Source organism: Helianthus annuus, chromosome 3, assembly GCF_002127325.2.
Source record: "Helianthus annuus cultivar XRQ/B chromosome 3, HanXRQr2.0-SUNRISE, whole genome shotgun sequence".
NCBI lineage: Eukaryota > Viridiplantae > Streptophyta > Magnoliopsida > Asterales > Asteraceae > Helianthus > Helianthus annuus.
The window spans coordinates 6797698-6808558 of record NC_035435.2 but is presented as its reverse complement, the minus strand read 5'-3'; the positions used below and the strand labels follow the sequence as shown (position 1 = coordinate 6808558).

At 38.3% G+C, this 10861-nt stretch overlaps 1 long non-coding RNA gene across 1 annotated transcript; it reads left to right on the top strand.

Moving 5' to 3' along the window:
* Window positions 1-4962: 4962 nt before the first annotated feature.
* LOC110928560 lies at window positions 4963-10088 on the top strand. Its single transcript, XR_002586454.2, has 3 exons — window positions 4963-5924; window positions 9187-9240; window positions 9777-10088. It is a non-coding gene; the product is annotated as an uncharacterized LOC110928560 (long non-coding RNA).
* The last annotated feature ends 773 nt before the right edge of the window (window positions 10089-10861 follow it).

Sequence of the window (10861 nt, the reverse complement as noted above, 5' to 3'; positions counted from 1 at the left end):
TATTTTTGAAGTATTTCTCCAAACAAGCTTTTTGTAGCTTATGTTTGTTTTTGACTTCATCATTTTTTTTTTTTTTTTTTTTTTTTGATCACCTTAAATGGTATGTTTATGAAGAACCGAGTTTGTTACTAAAATAAAGGTAAAAAAAATGAAAAAGGTTTTTGATGGGTAAAAAATTTGTTTTGGGGGTAATGAAATGAAAGGTTTAGGCTCAAAGGGGTTTTCTAGGGGGATTTTGGGTAGGTAAAAAAAATGAAAAATAATGGTTTTGAAAGAAAAATAGTTAGTCCTAATGCCTCCATCATTTACTTACTTGGGTTTAAGTTGGTAAGGACCGGGAATGTATCGTCGTGGCAAGTTCTAGATTTGTAAAGACCGAGCGGCTATTCACACAAGAAACGAAAAATGAGCATTTAATCTAAATATGTGTATTTTTATGCTCAATAAAGGCTCAAAACTCACTTTTTGTGGGAATGGGTTTTTTAATGTGATCAAGCATATATAATCGAATTTTAACTAGACTTGTTATACCGGTTCATAATTTTCTTATGTTAGTTCTTTTTATCATGACGCTATCGGTTGTAAGTTTGTAAAAATATAACCCTTTTATAATTTGTTATTCCCAACTTAAACTAAGACAAGTAAATAATAAAAATGAAAAAGTTTTTGAAAAAAAAAATTTGGAGTGTTTAGCGGTTCCAATAGAGTTTTGTGTAAGGCTTGTTTTAGGATTTTGCAAAATTCCAAGGTTTTAGCATCCCCCCCCACACTTAAATTACACATTGTCCTCAATGTGTCCAAAAATAGAGTTTTTTGGTTGATTAGATTATGTAAAAGTGTGTTTAAAAACAAAGATTTGTGTTACTGGCACTCTGGACACGGCCCCGTGGTCAAGTGCCAGTAACAAAAATTATAGAATTGAAACAGAAGCCTGGACACGGGGGCGTGTTCGCTGAACACGGCCCGTGTCCAGTTACCTGAACTGGGTGATTTCCTGCAGGGGGCTCAGCACGGGGCCGTGTTGGTTGGGCACGGCCCGTGTGGAGCCTTCTGTTCGGGAGATTTTTGTCGGTTTGTTCTGTTCTTCTGCATGGTTCCATTTTTTTTTTTCTCATTCCCTTTTTTCATCCATTACCACCATGAGTCCATAAACCATAAAAACCATCATAACATTGCTAATAGAGAGATAATACATAAAAAGGTTACATAGATAGTAAGCTTATGGAGTTCTAGCCCTATGTTTTATTTTAATGTTAGCAAAATTTCCAAGAATCTACTGATCTTGGTTAGATAAGGCTTTGTAGAGCTCCATCTTTCGGACACGTTTCTCCTCATATGTCGGCAAGCCACTCCTCTACCTCCCTTGGAAGGAGGAAGGAAGGCTCGTTTGCATTTGTTTGAGGAGTTTCAACTTCCGCCGGGACTTCTTGTGGGATTTCCATAGGAGGTTCCGCGGGGATGTCTCCCCACCCGGTAGGGTTGTTAATACCTAGTGCTAAGTTCCAGTCTTGTTGTGGAAGGACTGGTTCCATAGGAGGTGCCACCAAAATGTTTAACCTTTGGTGCAAAAGGTTAATCTCTTGGAAGCTGCTTTCCAATCCTATCGTAAGATCGTTGATACGGTCAATGAGGACCTCCTCTACGGACGTCATTTCGTCGAGAGCTTCCCTTAGTGCTATCACGTAGTGCACAAGTGTAGCTTCAACGGAGGGCCTCCTTCCCCTTCGGCTGTTTGAGGAATGAACGGATGATGTTTCGCTGTTTTCACTCGCCATTCTACGAAAAATAAACCAAAAATAGTTTATAAGACGAAACAGCTTCTGGACACGGCCCCGTGCTCACTGAGCACGGCCCCGTGTTCATCTTTCTGCAGAATTTTGGAGCAAGGAATTTTGGTTTTTTAAGTTATTTTCTGAGTTTATGCAAGCTTTTTGACAGTAAATAACTCTAAACAATGTTACATAACATGTTTTTACCAAGATTCCATGACCAAAACTCCTTGTTTCCTACCATAAAGATTGAGAATTCAAACTTTTCATGGTGGCTTTTGGAGAAAGATGAAGAAGAAGGAAATGTCTAGAAGAGGAAAGGACAAGATGAGTTGTTGGAAACTTCTTTTAGACTTACCTAGGATTGTTTGAGAGAAGATTCCTTCAAATCTCTGTCCCCAAGTTGGTCCAAATGTGCAGGATTTTTGGCTGCATTTATAGAAAATGACAGCCCGCTGAACACGGCCCCGTGTCCGCTGGACACGGCCCCGTGTGCAGAGAAAATTCTGACACAGTTTGTCCGTATTCTGACGTCATGATCAGAAGGGAATCTTTTGATGGACACGGGGGCGTGTTGGCCGAGCACGGCCCCGTGTCGGAAAGCTGACTTATGAAGTTTTGTCTTTTCTAAGGCGCTAACTTATATCGGGTGGCTCCTGACTTGTTGGAACAACCCCAAAGTGCCTAAGATACCTTAATTGTCCTATACTAAGGCGAGAACGCAAGAGGTTGTCGGTGAGGGTAATTCCTATTTTCATTCTAGGTGGACAAGTCCAACCCTTTCCCGGGCTCTCGTTAAAGAAGGTGTATGCCGAATCGCTCAGGTCTATGTATGCACCGAACGAGGTCGATGGGGAGTCCTTCACGGCACAATCGGCACAGGGACGACTATCGTCCACGTCTTGTCTAGGAGGAAAGGTATTTTCGGGAGCAACGAGGTTGTCAGAATGCGGTTCCAACATTTCCTCATGGTCATCATCTTGGGATGGATCTAAGAAATCCTTCCTAAGTTCTTTTGACCAATTTAGAAGTAGTTCTTCTAGTTGAAATAGCTCGTCAAGGAGCATATCTCCTAGAATATCCGGTTGGGCGCATTCGAGGGAGAAATAATGTTTATTTTTACTTTCGCCCCTCTTAAGGCTACAAGGAATTGGTGGGTCTATATAGTGTGGCCTATAAGTGAGGAAGAAACATTTTAATTCCTCGTGTTCGCCTCCACATATTTGACACCACAAACCATAAGAGTGCCGAAAGTAAAAAGAATCATCATTACTCATGTTTGTATCAGAAGTTACCAACCGTCGGGATCAAACGGTTCTGTTTTCAGCAACTGAATCTTGGGCACGGGGGCGTGTTGAGTGGACACGGCCCCGTGTTCAGCCTACTGTCTGATATAAAACAGGATTGCCAGTTCCAATGATTGGGCACGGGGGCGTGTTCAGCGGGCACGGCCCCGTGCTGAGCTCTGCAGAAGCTGGAAAAAAAAAAAATCCTAAAAATTAAAGAAAAATAAAAAGATGATTAGGCCGTTGATTCCTAACTTTCTTAAAATCCTTGTGTCCCCGGCAGCGGCGCCAAAAACTTGATGTGCGTAAGTGTGTATATGTTTTTAGATGTTTATTTAAGCCCTTTTTACACTTTTAGCCAAGTTTTAAATTTATAAAACACGATATTTACTAACACTAAACACACATATGGGCAAGTGCACCCATCGTGGACGTAGTATAGTGTTGGTAAGATACCGAGGTCGTCCAAGGACACAAGAGCTTTTAATACCGGTTTATCCTCAACGTCTAACCAAATCAAAAAGTTAGAAAAATATTTTAAACTAAGAAAAATAAAAACTAACTAAATGCTGAAAAATAAAATAAAATAAAAAACAGATAGACAAGATGAATCACTTGGATCCGACTCGTGTATTAGTATAACCTTTGATTATTTTCGCACTTTTGCACTTGTTTAAGAGATTATCTTAGTTATTGTAGTAGGCCCCTCTTTTGAAGGCGACGTTACCCTCAACCCAGTAGTTTGAGTCAGCAAGGATACAATCCTAAAGGGTCGGATTATTGAAAGATAATGAATTAAGTTATTAATGCAAATTATGGTAGGCCCCGTTTTCGGCGGTGACGTTACCCTCGACTAAGTAGTCTGAGTCAGCAGGGATACAGTCCTAAATAGCCGGGTTATAGTATTAATAGTAGTTAGCTTATGAGGGGGTCAAAGAGTTTGGATCCCCGCCATCCAATACCCATGGGCATTGAAGGCGGTCCTATTAAATTTGACCCAGGTCCCAAGCAGGACCTCTAAACGCTGAACAAGGGCAAGACCTTTACCAAACCGTTCCCTTAACCCCCGACCGGGTAGCCAACATACCTCCATATAGACCGTGGAGATATGAATGGTGAAAATCTTTTATTTTATATAGACAGTAAAATAATGCCAAGACACCACGGACAAACGATAAGGAAAGATCACCTTCAACATAAGTAACTAGTTATTAAAGTCATTAATACAAAACCAAATAAAAAGTGCAAAAGATTAAAAATAAAAAGTATTATACTAAACACTTGTCTTCACCAAGTGATGTAAGAGACTTAGGCAAACATGGCCTTGATTGTCAAGAACTCTTACGATCAATCTTGGATCCCGAGACGACTCACACACTCTATGATGGACAATGGATGATGGTGGTGGATGATGGTGTTATGGTGGTGATGGGTGGTGGATGAAGTGTGAGAGAGGTGGTGTGCCAAGGGATGAGAGAGAATGGAACCAAGCTCCTCTATTTATAGGCTGAACAGAACGCTGGACACGGCCCCGTGTCCGCTGGACACGGCCCCGTGCCCGTCTGACATTCTCTCTCTTCATTAATTGTAATTGCGAATTACAATTAATGCGCCTGCTGTACTTTCAACACGCCCCCGTGTCCGCTGGGCACGGCCCCGTGGTGAGCAATGGAAGCTTCTACTGGTTTGTCTTTTCTGCTGCTTCCTGGGCACGCCCCCGTGTTCACTGGACACGGGGCGTGTTCAGACTCTGTTCTCTTCTTCTTTGTCTTGGGAGGTGCCGTTGAGGGTCCGGGCAGTTTACTTTTTGTTCCTTTTCTTGTATTTATGATAGAATTAGGGGTCTTTTTGCTTCTTTTGTGATTTTGAGCCCATTTCATCCTGAAAATACAAAAGGAAGACAAAAACACTCTTTTTCCAACATTAGTACTCAAAAAGGGTTAGTTTTATGCCTTAATTGATGTGTTTTATATGTTGCATTTTACACACATCAGGTACGCACGCCAAGTGTTTGATGAAAGGTCTAAATGACAATATTATGTGTTATGCAAGTAGTGGGTGAATATGTATAGAATGTACCAATGAAGTAATTAGTGATAGGTTAGCAGGAGAAATGTGCTTTGGATGGATTTCATGTGGTTATCTAGTTTGCTGAAATGATTTAGTAAGAAGTATAGTATATGAGATTGTACTCTATGTTTTAATGGGTGGTGCACATCATGTGTAAGACAGCTTGCTTAATGGTGATTTAGAAAGGAATGTGTACTAAATGTATAACTTTTAGACTTACTAGTAAAGGATGATGTTATGATTACGTTAAATTGGCTAACTTGGTATGTGGTTGTCAAATGTAGAATCATGAAAGTATTAGTATGTGTAAAATGATTTTTGTGTATATGGTGTATGGAATCAAGTGATCGTGTAGTTGTATGTGCCACACAACATGAATATGAAATGCGTGTGACATTATTACAATGGTCTACCATATCAAGATAAGTGTGTATTCATAAGTTAGAAGATATAGAAAGTTTGAAAATCGCATGGTTAGGCATGTTAACACAAATATAAGATTAGAGAGATCATGAGATATGTGTTAGACCAAATATGTATTATGTATGATGATGAAATTCGGTTTGGTGGATGTTGAACAATGTGCTTGTCAATTCATGTCTTATGCATGTTCATGAACTATTAATAAAAGTCGATGTAACTAAGAGTTGAAATGGATGTTGATATGAATGAGCATCATACTAACAATGTTATAAACATGAGGACATGAAAGGATGAACCACATTAGCATGGGCTGAAGCATGGAAGGCTAATGGGTCAAGAGGAGGCAAAGAAGCAAGCACGCGTACGGACGCTTAAGGTAAGTGTTCCCGAGCTCACTTTTTGTTGTTTAAATGAAATTATGTATGCTCGATTATTGGGAACCATATAAAGATGGGTGTATTATGGTAGTATCAAGGTAAGTATAATTGAAATTGATTATATGTAGTTGATTATGTTTGAAACCATATGGAATAAGTAAACGGGTCACAAATACGAAAGTAATTAACCACGTTGTGAGTATTGGATGTTGGGAAATGAGAATTAGAACATGAATGATTTGTGGGCTTGGGAAAAATGTCAATTCATCTTTTGGGACCCTCGGGGTGCGCGAAAAGGGGTCGAAACGCTTAAAAGAATGAAATTCAACGTCGGACCTACAGGTCGCGTCGCTAACGCCCCTGCAGGCCATCGCCAACGACATGCCCCTTTTCAGCCGACGCTTTAAGTTGCTACCTACGCGGGTCCGACGTCGGAAACTAGTTTCTCGCGTTTTTCTTGGTACCCAAGCTCTCGTCAAGCTTCCAAAAGGTATCCCAAGCCTACTATAGAGTTTTGTGGGGTACAAGTAAGGGCGGAACCCGTACGGGAGCTTGCATGAAGATGTAGCATGTATGTTGGTGCGTGTAAATGTGGATTTTATTATGTATGTGACTGATTCTCGTAGGAATGATTGTACTTGGATGTATAACACGTGTGAATGGACATAACTAGTACATAAGTATGTTTATATATGGAAAATGGTGTGCCTAACAAAGTAATGTGCTTGAAAGAAATTAAGTGAATGTGATTGTATGTGTGTATATAAATAAGAATTCATAGTGAGCGTATGTAGTGCGAACTTATAGGTGTATACGTGTGTATGGGAAAACGTAAGTATGTGCTTGGATATGAACGTGTACGCATGTGATGTAATCTAATGAATGTAGATTAATGGAATGTTTTTATGTAAAGTTGTGGGTTTTCAAAATGTTTAAGGGTACACGTTGCTAATCATGTTATCGTTGAGAATGGAATGAAAAGTGCAGTGCTTATGAGGGTGATTGTGAAGGTTCCATGATTGACTGCCGCTAAGGTTTCACCTCAAGTCATCAAAGACTTATGTTCAGACAAATGCATTAATGCTTTTGCTAACATAATATATGTGAACAAAAACCTTAGGAACAAGATCTTATATGTTGAACAACAGTTTTGAAAAATCTTTAGAAATTAAAATCAAAATTGTTTAAAACAGAAAAGAAAATCAGTAGTCTCAAAACATACATCAAACATAACTAATGATCAACTCCAAACTATGGTGAGAAATATCAGTGTTGTAAAAAGGAGCTTGAACCTACCAAAATCACTTGTGAGAAAAGGGTAGAATCCTGTAGAGGTTATGAGTTGATGTTTAGAAAATCAGATCAAAAGTAATGTGAAATTTGGCATAAACATGTGCAAAAATGACCAAGTCTCTCAAAATATTACTGTAAATGATTCTGGATTGATCATTCTTTCCTTAAAAGACCTTCTAGTAAATGCTACAACATCTGCTTATGGAAGGGTTAAAAAGGGAAAAAAGAAAAATCAGAAAACTCAGGAGTGTGTTTATCTCAAAACTTTTGAAGTCAAAAGAAAAGAGTATAAATCCAATGATACTAGAGAGTCCACAGGTTAGTACTACAAAAGGAAAACCAAACAAACTTTCATCCTTGCTCAAACATCTGTTACCAAACAGTTGAGTGCAACCTCTGCTTCTAGAGAGGACCAGGTAACAGATGCATCACTAGTAAATAATTTTTCAAAAGGACATAGGCAAACATTTTTCCAAAGATAACACATGGTAATATGGTCTACAAAAGACTTTCAAAATCATTGTGAAAAAGCATCCTCATGTTTACAATCATCTGACAGGAAATGGTTCCCAACAGTGGTTATAAAAATTTGCTCAAACCACTGACCATTCTCCTAAACTTGAGGTTGGAATGAATTTGACCCCATCTAAAGCTATTTTGCTTTGGAAATTCACCAGATCTAATTGATTCATTTATCAAGAAGCTTTTACTTGTTTTTAAATAGTAAAGGTTTCATGTACATATCAAGACACGTGTTACTCTTTTTAGATTTTTTTATGAAAAAAGAGATACATTTTAAGCTTTTGCTTATTTTGAATTGTGGAGGTTCAATGCACTAATAGAATATTCAGCCCTGTTCATTTTAAGGGGTAATATATTCCTTGATAATGAATCAAAAGATGATGGTGTCAGGGTTAGAGTCAATTCATACAGAAACTCAAGTCTAAATCAATAATCAAAGTTGACTGTTAACATATTTCAAAATCTTTGGTTGCCCATGTTTTATCCTAAACTTAAAAGATTCAATTTCAAAACTTGCAGCCAAAGTGGATTGGTGGTTATCATCTGGGATACTCAACCACTACCAATGCTTATAAAGTATTTAACACAAGGACTAGGTGTGTGGAAGAGACTTTGAATGTAAAGTTCAGTGAACTTTCATCACTGAAAATCCTAGCAAACCCTGCTTGTAACACCCCCAAAATTTATTTAAATATTAGAATAAGTGAAAAATGTATAAATTTAGTCATGGGAGGTGTTTAAGTCAACCTTTAATAAACTTCAAGGGGGAAAGTGAATATTTTCAAACTAGTAAGGTTTAGTTGTGACAAAACCACAATCACACACACAGTACGTGTGTGGATCGACCAGGAGCAAGGAAGAACTAGGGTTTACCCTTGTTCTCACCATATTCGCCCATAGACTAGGAAAAATCGATGTTTATCAACTGCATGTAGTGAAAATTCGATCATCTACTCATACCCGGTGAAGTGGTAAGTCGAATTTCTAGATTTGGTAAATTGTAAAAAGGGGGTTTCGACCTAATCACGAATTCCTGAATATGATTGTGTTGTTTAGTTGTTAAGGAGACTCCCTAGAGTAGAAATCATGCTCAATTTTGATTAAATGAAAGAAAACTCTATAAACCCACTTGTGGAATTGTGATTATGAATAGAAAGATTAAAGGGATTATGATTATAGGTAATTTTGATATATAATTCAGCTTGTAATACCTGAATGCTAGATAAATTGATGTATACTAAAGAAATTGTAAGAACTAGCGTGTTAGAGATGACAATTAGGATGAAATAGCAAAGCCATGCTTTAAATGCTTGCACCCCATGCTTTATTAATGTAATGCACTCTAGGTGTTCGATGAAATGCTTGAAAGAATAATTATGTATAATTTTAAAAACATGATGGAATGAAAGTGGGGTACTAAATGAATGAATGAATGTATTGATGTAGGTGTGAAGGAAGAAAGTTCAAACTCTAAGAAACCGGAAGGATCACAAGACCGAGGTATGTTCCGTTGCATACAAATCTTTGTTAAACTCTCTTTTTACTTAATTTGATATAGAACTAACCTTGCACGACAATCATGGTTGATAGCAAGTAAATAACAAATCCTATGTGGATTTGGGTATGCTAACGAAAGTTATGTTAAGCGATACATTTTGACCGATTTAAAATTCAATCGTGTCAAGTAGAGATGAATGCCATCCGTTTGAACGGGTAGCTTCGAATGCCATAATGAATGTTGAAAGCTTAATCCGTTATGCGGATAGAATGATGAGTAATGTTGAAAGCAAATAACCCAATTAAACGGGTCAAATGTGTATGCTTAACTCTCAATGAGAGTGTTTATGCCAAACCCAATTAAACGGGTCGAACGTGTATGCTTAACTCTCAATGAGAGTGTTTATGCTAAACCCAATTACTTGGGTAGTCGTATGCGTAAAAGAATTATGGTTCCTGTATGGATGGAGTCAAAACGAATGAATTATGACTTAACAAGTGTGATAACTAACCTTTTTAAAATTTGGTTGTTAATGTAGGTAAAACTCCACTTTAGGCGATTTGGAGATATGGAGCGAGCACATGTTCAAGCCTTATTATACCAAGCGCTTCCGCTAGTTTATATGCATACTTTTTGGGTCCATGTCTTGTAGTTTTGTTTAATCTTGTTAGAAGTCTACACTTGAAAACTTGTTGTCTTTGTTTGGGGTAGTTTAAAGTTAAATGGATCGTAGATTGTCGTTAGTTTAATATCTTATAAACAGGGGGCATGCTCGTTTTACGAACGGGTCATGCCCAAATTTTCTAAGAATTTCGTTATGTATTAAATTTGGTATTTTGATGTCTTTAAATTATTTTTATAAGTAGCCTATTTTTATTATGGAAAAGCGGACCTTACAAGTTGGTATCAGAGCCAAGGTTTGAGGGATTCGAGCTTTTAACGCGATGCTTGAACTCAAACCGATGGCTCGTTCGAAAGTGTGCTCGCTCCAGGATCGCCAATGAGGTAATAATGTACGTTTTCGATGAATGCTAGTATATGTCATGAGTTAAAGATGTAAGGTTGAGTTAAATAAGTGAAGTAACGATTATGGGTAGCGAAACAAGAAATTCCGGAACCCGAGCAGCTGGTAACGGACCTGGAAATGGATTAAAACATAAAAAATGAAGTTACAGCGAAATGATCAGGGGAAGGCCGTCCCCGACGCCCTACCCGTCCGTCGCCGACGCCCTAGTTTGGCCGACGGCCTAAGTTCCTGCCTACGGGGTTTTTCACCCGACGCACATTTTTAAGAGCCGTCGCCGACGGGCTTCCCTGCTGTCGCCGACGGCTAGCGTAGGTCCAGTTCGCTGATTTGTTTTGTTTTTCACATTCTAAGTTTCCGTATTATTTGAAAGCCTATTAAATTTTTACGAGAAGTCCATATAAGGCTTCATAGATGTGGGGAACCATAAATAGTAATTATGAAGGGATGGACTCGAAAGAATCAAAGGTGACGAGTCGAATGATATGAACGAATAATAAAAATTTAAAAAGCAAGTAAAGTCTAAAATATGGGAATGCGGATGAAGTAAACATGGATTAATGAACTCTGATGTAATGAAAGCTTGTTATTTGTATTAA